Below are 9,313 nucleotides of genomic sequence, written 5' to 3' on the forward strand. Positions count from 1 at the left end.
TCTATAATTTAAAGAGGAAGAATTTTCCTAAATAATGTTTACATTGAAATAAATGCTAATATAATATGATATTTTTAAAGTAGCAAATAAATTAATTTAGCATCGTTTCTATGTTTATGTTCCAGCCCTCAGAGTTTGTGAGTAGCATTTGGGCTCATACTCTAGGTATGGGCAGGGATGGTGACAGACCAAAACGACTCTTGAGCATAGCTGTTAAGACAGATTCCTGGCAGAGACTAGGGCAGGGGAGAGTCCAGTTCTGTAAATTCTTTCACCCACCTCACTAGGGCAAATGGCTGGACTCCAACCTGCCTGAGGGCTCAAGATCCAGGATGGTATTTTTCTCCTCTTGCCATACAAATTTCACCAGAGAAAATACTTAGGGTGTGGAAGAGCAGGGGCAAAGAAGAAACAAAAAAGCCCAAGGAAATGCACATGATTATAAACTACTATGGCTAAAATATATAACTGACTCTTCTTCACAGTGGCTTGACACTAGCTGTGTCAAAAAACCATCCAACTTGTGTTTACTAAAGTTTCCTCTGTACAAAATGGAGTTGACAGAGGGAAAATAAATAAAGCGGAGCATAGTTCCCTTGGCCAACATAAATGAATGCAATGCTTTGCCCTGTGAGGAAATCCGAAGCTAAACGATGATAAACTTGTTTGCCTGTGTCCCATCAAATCTTCCCATTCCTGCAACGCTCTCTTCTCTGTTTCTGAGATGCTTTCTTTGTGAACATCTTGCTTCTGTCAGTCACCACATTGTCACATTGTTTCCTACACTAACACTACCACCCTGAATCAAATCAATAACTGTCCCCATCCTGAATGAAATCAATAAGCATCTCCATGCTGCTTTTTAACTGCAGTGCAAGGCTTAGAAATGTAGTATGTTCAGCTTTCCGAAGCTTTAGTCTCATTTCTCCCACAGTTTGCTTGTATGATCCTAAATTAATCTCTTCCTTGCCTCTGTTTAGTATCAACAGATAGGAAATAGTAGCAAGCACTACTTCTTACAAGCCAACGGGGGGGGGGGGGGGGATCTTTAATCCCTCCCACCTTCAGTGTTGGCTAGAAGTCTTTTACATGCCAACCGTGGTGCTAAAAATCCTGAAAAGAAAAATCAGAATGGAGGACAGGCTTGCCACTGCAAAAGCTCACTCTCACAGAACCCTGACAGTTTATTCTTAGAAACAGACGCATCTTTTCGAGTCTCAAGACTGAACACTAAAGAAAGACAAAGGAAAGTGTAAACCTAAGAAGCTCAAGACCCCCAAGACCCAAGTACAACGGACCAAATCAATGTTTCTCTCCGGCGGCCCTGCGACAATGAAGTGTGAGCACATGTGTGCACACTTCACACAAAATAAAAAGCCCCCATGTCATCTTTCATGACCCACACCCTAGGAAGCCCCTCAGATCCCTCAACTTCTCAGACAACAAAGAATCAGATTTTCTTAAAGCAGACAACTGTAGCTGAAAGCTTTGATTATTATTACTGAGCAATTTAAACTTTTATCACATGCAGGACTAAAAGATAATGTACAAAATGAAATCTCATATGAGTAATTTTAAAGAACAGGTGTTTTCTAAAGATATTTGAAAGATAAGTCTATGAAAAATGTATTTCAGCAAGAATTTAGGTTAAGAGTCAATGCTAAAAACATATGAGTCAAAACACTAAAAATAACAACAACAACAACAACAACAACAACAACAAATCTTTAAATGAAACCCCAAATGCTCATGAAACAACAAATCATCAGCTCCTATCACACCCAACAGACACACTACAGTGTAATTACTAAATGGCAGAGAGAAAAGCAAAGGTTCATACCAAAATTATATTCAATTTGTAAGGATGTATGAGTTCAGGAATAATCAGTTTTCTCCAGAACTCGTCATCAGAATCCAACGAATTACTCAGTTCAGCACTGTTCCTTCTTTTCCAAATCTTGACTGTGAGCAGCTAAGAAAAGATGAGCCACATCAAAATCAAAGCAAGCAAATTTTTGATCGTTAAAGCTTAGGCTCAGGATGGCTGGAAACAAGACTGCCATGTCCAGGCCCAAGTCAGGACCGTCCTTTCAAATAGCAGATTAATCAGTTTCTTCAGGCTTGAAAATTCTGTGCAATGTCTGGGAAAATAACTACTCCACTACCTTGGTACTGGACTCCGTGGTTCTTCCAGACCTAAGATAAGACACCTTTCCTTATCTCCTCTGAGGAAAATAAATGGCTTCAAAGTCCAGGAGACAAGCCACATTGCAGTGCCAATAGGATCAGAGGCCTTGATGGATCACCTGACTTAGAATTACTATAGGAAGGAATATGCTGAACACTTAAATTCAACTAAAAATTCAAAATTAGCATATTTCTTTAGTAAAAATGGTCACAAATGTCTCACAGAATGTCACTGTTAAATGGCAACTATTGCTTCCACACTAAGTATGCTTCCACATTAAGTATGATTTAGCTAGCAGAAGTATGCTACAACTTGCAATTTTATCTCAAACCTGATAAAAATTTTTCACCTAAGGACTGTCTACAGTCTCATACTAATATAAGAATTCTAGTTAACTGTAGTTGAAAATAATTTATGGTCCTAAAACCGTTTTAAGTAATATTTACATGTATATGTGCTATATAGTTAAGTAAAATGTTGCATAAAAGTTTCTCTTCTAGGAAGCAAAGAATCCTGGTTTCTATTAATCTCTCTTTGCTATCTTTAAATCTTAGTGATCAGTAGTTATGAGGTTTTAATAGTAAATGTTTAAAATGAGGGATAAAAGCACAACCATGTACTTATACAGATCAACCATACATCCTAAACCTGAGCTTTCATTCCCTTACAGTGGCTGAGTTATTTAACATATATATGTCTGTGCATGTGTTATGTAACATATATATGTGTTTTTGTGTGGTAGGGGTATTTTATATATAGATAGATGATAGATAGACAGATTATAGATAAATAAATGATAAATAGGTGATAGATAGATAGATAGATAGATAGATAGATAGATAGATATTACCTTCTAAGAAAACTGAGAAAGATCAATGATTATGGAGGAGAGGCTGTGACCTAACAGTGATCTCAGCACATCTGGGTGTGCAGAGAAGGAATGACTATAGTTGCACATTTCAGAATGGAGCTGGCAGTGTCACAAATCTAATATAAAGTCAGTCCCTAGATGCTTTCTTTGACTAATACTTAGGAAGCGTGCATACTATGCTGGTCCAAACATAGAGATCAGCTCTAACCCTGGTGTCTCCTAACATCATCCTACTCTTAGCCAAGCCAGCTCGTCAGCATAGAGCTGAGCTTCCCTAAAATCTGAACAAGCCAATGACACAAAAACAGCAGAGGAACATAGACTGCAGAGACAACGGCCATCACAGCCCGTGGCCTCCAGAGAAAATACCAAAGAAACACCAACTTTCTGAGTTGCTAGGAATTGAACCCTGTACCTCGTACATTCTAGGCCAGTGCCTAACCACTAAGCTGTGTCCCCATCCCAAGAAAAACCAATTCGATCAGACCTCAACTGGTACAATCTATATTGAATTCCTTCATAGACTTGCTAAGGAATTATCAGTGAAGATTAACATTTTTGATCCTTTATTTTGTTTGTCTAACTCACTCATTCTCGTCTCCCACTCGCTCGTTGACTTATTCACTCAGGAATTTGAGTAGCCTTTAGCATAGACCAGATATTCCATTATTCAAAGGGGAAACACATTGGCACACTCTCTCGCCTCTCACCTCATGAGAATTAACAAGTATAAGTAAATGAGGATGCTAAGCTTGGACATGGCTCGAGTACATCCCCCAAAGGTTCACGTGCTCTAAGCTTGTCCCTGACAGGGCAATGCTAGGAGGCATTGAGGCCTGTAACAAGTGACACTGACAAGAGGCACTTCAGGCCCATCTCAGCTCAGGTTTCCTGTCTTATCACACATTCCCACTCTGGATCCCTCCATAATATCTATCAATGTGGGAATATCACCAGAGCCAATGCCAGTGCCATGTCCATCAACCACTAAAACCATGAGCTAAACAAAACAAAAAACAAAATAAAAACCTCTTTTATAATAAAGTATTCAATCTTGGGCATTTCATTGTAGTAACAAAACCAAGTTCTGTGGAAAATGGGTGCTCGAGCGGTAAAGTCATGGCTCTTACTACACCTGAAAACTCTGGAATCAGCTGTGGAGCTATATGCTGGGCAGTAGATGGAAGGGTCTAGAAGAGAGGACTAGAAAAGGCAATACAGAGATTCTCAGTGGACCACTCAGAAGCTAGAGATCTGGGACAACGCATAAAATGAGTATCCTATTGAAAATTGAGAATAAGGCTACGCTTATTAGCCCCACTGTAAAATAACTTGTCTGCATCGTACCCATGCCCAAAGACTCTGTGGAAGGCCAAACTTAAAAGCAGTCGAGTACTTTTTCCAACAGAGTGGGCAACAAATCTCTTGGATATCAACCTGGGTATTGTTGACCATGCTTTGGTAGACTGGTAGTAAGCTCCACGAGTGAGAGAAAACAGGAGAAACATTTGACAATGTCACAGCCTAACTAGGGAAGGGGGGGGGTGACATTATCTGGAGAATGAAACCTTGGTCATCTGAGCAACCTGTGTGATAAAGAAATTAGCACAGAATAAAAGGGGATCTTTAACCTTCAGGATCACTGTAAAAGGCATCAACTGCATCTCAAAAATGTTCAAGGGTTCCACTCAAATCCTAGGCCCAGGGCATAGTTGTGTCTAGAAAAAGCCTTTAAGCATCCTCTATAGGCTCATAGCCCCAGAGCTATGTCAAGATACATCTCCTGGTTTTTCAACAAACTGTTCCGCGTATCCACACTTCCAACAGTACCAGGCACTCAGGGTGCAGTCCACATAGTGCTGACTTTACAGGATGATGAAAGCAAGAACCATGAGGACCGGACAGTTCGCATTTTAACTTCAGAGGACAGTCTGGGTGGCCAGGTAGAAGGTTTACCATGGGGCCAAATGCCCTGCAGAGGATCCCCAGTGAGCCATGGCTGTGGGGACCCTAGAGTGAGAGAACCATCTGCAGCCTACTACAGGCTCCAGTCATGAACACTGCAACCAGCAAAGCCATAAGAGGCAGAGTTTCCCAAGGCCCTGGTGGCACTCCCTTCACCAGAGTGCTCGCAGTTACAGACTTGAACCTTCAGGATTTAATGTCTGCTCTGTTGGGTTTCACTCTTACATTTTTGGCAATTTTATCCCTTTCCCTTTGCCTGCATCTCACTTTTGGGACAGGAATTCCTGTTGCTGTTCCTGTCCCCGTCACATTATTACCTCTTGGAAGTATGTAACTTGAGTTTGCATTTTACAAAGGGTTGTGGCTAACATCGTTTTCCTTGAGCCTCACATGAGACATTAAACTTGTGGGTCTGAGTGATGTGCAGATATACTAAGACTTTAATGACTATGGGAGATGAAAAAAAAAACGCATTTTACTCTGTAAGAACATAAGTTCTGGGGGCCGGAATCAGAAAATGATACTATTTAAGTTTCTCCATTTCATAATTTAGAAACTTGGTGTGCAATGTTTCAGTCTTAGCTTAGCCTTTAAGAGGCTAAGAGTGTTGTTGCTACCCCCTCCCCTCATCCCTGATTCTTGACTCACCATGTGTGGTCCTTTCATCTGCATGCCCACTATGATGTCTGACATGGGCTCCTCAACAGAATAAACATTGAGGCCATGCTCTTGAACCTCCTTAACCATCGGGGAAATGATTTCTTCTCGTTATAAACTACTTCTGATATTTTGGTTTTGGTTTTGGTTTTGGTTTTGGTTTTGGTTTTGGTTTTGGTTTTGGTTTTGAGACAGGGTCTCTCTGTGTTGCCTTGGCTGTCCTGGACTTGCTTTGTAGACCAGGATGGCCTCGAACTCACAGAGATCCACCTGCCTCTGCCTCCCGAGTGCTGGGATTGCAAGTGTGGGCCACCACGCCCGGCTTACCTCTGATATTTTGTTACAGTAACAGAAAACAGTATCATATGGGATTTTAGTGTATCAAGGGAGTTTAGTAGTAAATTACACCCTATATCATATGTGATTATAAACACTGCTGGGAAAAGTGGGGTGTTTTGGTAGAAAAATGGTAGTGGGAACAAACGTCGTATGAACAGCTGGAGGCAGCTGAAATGGGCTAGAGACATTAACATATTAACTATGGAGAGGAAAGGAGACTCCTGTGTGAAGGGTTTGAACTGAAAATTGATGGCACCGTCCAGGAACTGTTTGGTAGGACAGAGAGATGTCAAACAAGGCGGGGGATATTATCAGGACATATCTGAGAGGAGTCAGGCCCCAGATCCTAGAGGGGCTGATGGGATACAATTAGGACTTTGACACATCATTCAGAGTTGGTAAGAAGGTACTAAAGGGTTTTAACTTGGAATGTAAAATTGTTTTATTTATATTATAACATTTTAGAAGAAAGTAATGATGGCTGTGTAGTGGCACAGTGCCTGCCACAAGGTGAGTTCCTGTAAAAGGACAGCTGTGGTAGAGCTGTCTGGGCGCCCTACACAGGTCTCCTTACTTTGCCAGTGAGCTCCTCTCCAAGCCGCTGTGAATAGTGGCTGCTGAACCCATGGCACCTTTTCCCTAGAAAACTGTTTCCTTCTTCCGTCCCAAAGGCAAGAAAGGCTGAGCGCCTCCATCATATGGCAGCTGTTCCCTGCGGTCTGTACTCAAGATCCATCTCTGTGTCAGTACCCAGGCTTAACCTTGTGACCAGTCACATGCCTAGGTTAAGTGAGGGATGTAGAAGTCATATGCAAGTAGACAGAAGAGTAAATGCATACACAAACACCACACACCATATCATATACCATACCATACACATTGGCACACACACATACAAACACATGCACAAATACACCACCCACCACACATACACACACACACACACACACATAACCCCAACACACAAAAAGATGGTCAAAGAACTATTGAGGCAGATTCTGAAAGATTCATACAGTGAGTACATGAGTTCAAAAAATAGGGAAAGGGGGCCAGGCGGTGGTGGCGCACTCCTTTAATCCCAACACATGGGAGGTAGAGGCAGGCGGATCTCTGTGGGTTCGAGGCCAGCCTGGTCTACAAGGCAAGTAAGTCCAGGACAGTCAGGGTTCGAGGCCAGCCTGGTCTACAAGGCAAGTAAGTCCAGGACAGTCAGGGCTATTACACAGAGAAATCCTGATTCAAAACAAACAAACAAAAATAACAAAACAAAATAATACTTTTCCATTGAGATGTAATATGAATAAAATATTTTTAAAAATAAAAAAAATAGGGAAAGGGATAAGAAAATAAAGATGTTTGGAATTTAAAGATGGCTCAGTTCCTGGTAAGGATACATTTGAGTGTAGCTGTGGAAGTTTCTGACACTTAATTAAGCTGGTTTGCTGACAATCTCTTTTCAATGTATAGTTTCTCTCACCTGTCTGTGGTCAACAAATAACTAGCCAAATACTATGAATTCTATTTATAAAAAAGAACCACTATGATATTACAAGGCAATCTACATGAGTAATTTATAATAAATAAGGCAGGGTTTTTTTCTTGAACTTCATAGAAATATTAGTTTCAGTAAAACTCTAAGAGCAATTTTGGATTTTTTTTTTTTTTGGCTTGTTTTACAGGGTTAATAGTACGAATGTGGCCTTGGACTTCTCTAAGCCAGCACAACTGATCAATCAGCATTTCACTGATTGCTCCACCCCTGCTTCTCCACATAAGAGGGGAGAAACCCTTGCAAAACGTGTTTGCTCTGTTTGTTATTCTGGATAAAGCCGATAACGAGCTACAGCTGCTGAACAGGGTGTACCGCCTGCAGAGGCCACGGCTGTAACTTATAGATAGAACAGAGCAGCCAGAGATGTGCCTGGGGCTGGAGCCAGCGCTGCAAATGGGACACACTCTGGGCTGCAGTACATGCATCTCATTAGTCGACAGTTTTCTCCAGGAGAAGCTTGATTGGCCAGGCAACAGATTCCAAAAGAGAGATTTTTTTTTTTTTTAAATATCTCGGCCCAGCTCAAAGAGTTTTTCCTCTGTTTCTGACTTGAAGAATTGACTCATGTCAGTCTCAATGAAAATGTCTACAGTAGCACATGAGGCTGGCTTCGAACAACATGGGCCCCTCTGGACCGAGTGTAACCCTGATGACTCAAGTCTCAGGGCAATGCCTGAGGCGGCACAGTCCCTAGTGCTGAAACTGATCTCACACCCAGCTCCACTGAGTTTTGTGCCGCTTCCCTGTGTACTTAATGGCTGTGGGCCAAAAACACACGCAGCCAACAGTTTGCCCTTGACCATTAAATAGCTATTTAAACCGAGCTGATGGAGGACATAGCATCATTTGTCCATTATTTACAATATACTCTTCTACTTCTATCCTAAATCATTAAGATGTGAGTCAACATTATAGGGATTTGCTCAAGATGAAAATGTGTTTCGAGCTCGTACACGAATTAATATAATTCTTATGCTTGGCTTAAAAAGGTCCCCAAACTGGCCACCTTCAGCAAGCTGCTTTAGCTGCCTTAACTCTTCAGACCTCTCTTTACATGTAGAATTGGAATGATGGCCACAGCCAGGGAGGGTTGCCCAGAGACTTCCGGTGGAGCAACTGTATGAAATGTCCAAAACCAGCAAGGAGCCCTGTGACCTGTAGTAAGAGTACCAAAGTTGTCTAGCATAGCCAGTGAGCTGGCTCAGTGGGGTGAGCTCCTGTCACCAAGGCTTAAGACCTGGATTTGATCCCCAGGACCCACAAAGGTCACAGTTGTCATCTAACCTCCATATGTGTAACACACACACAAAAAATAAAATAAAATAAAATAAAATAAAATAAAATGTAATAAAAATGGCCTAGTGTAATTTTTCATTATATAGTAAAATGTCAAATATGCATATCCTATGGTAATTATACTTCCCAATATGTAACTTAAAGAGATACAAAAATGTGTACACAAAATTATAGATGTATATGGAGTATAAATATATATGCACTGTGCTGTCAATGAAACTATGAAGATAATGTTTAAATGTATTGCTGTTCTTCTCTGTTTTGAAATTAGTCTAACTGGCCCATCAACCTACATGCTCATTTATTTGAACCAACTAAGAATAGTTATCATTGAAAAACAAGATTAAAACTGTTTGTGTTTCTCTTCTAGTTTACCAATGGCATTTCACCAAGAAGACAATAGTTCTAAATAATCAGACACATCCAAGGAGAGAGGACTTTTTGT

The sequence above is a fragment of the Acomys minous genome, assembly GCF_964271855.1.
Source record: "Acomys minous genome assembly, chromosome: 4".
In the NCBI taxonomy this organism is placed as follows: Eukaryota; Metazoa; Chordata; class Mammalia; order Rodentia; family Muridae; genus Acomys; species Acomys minous.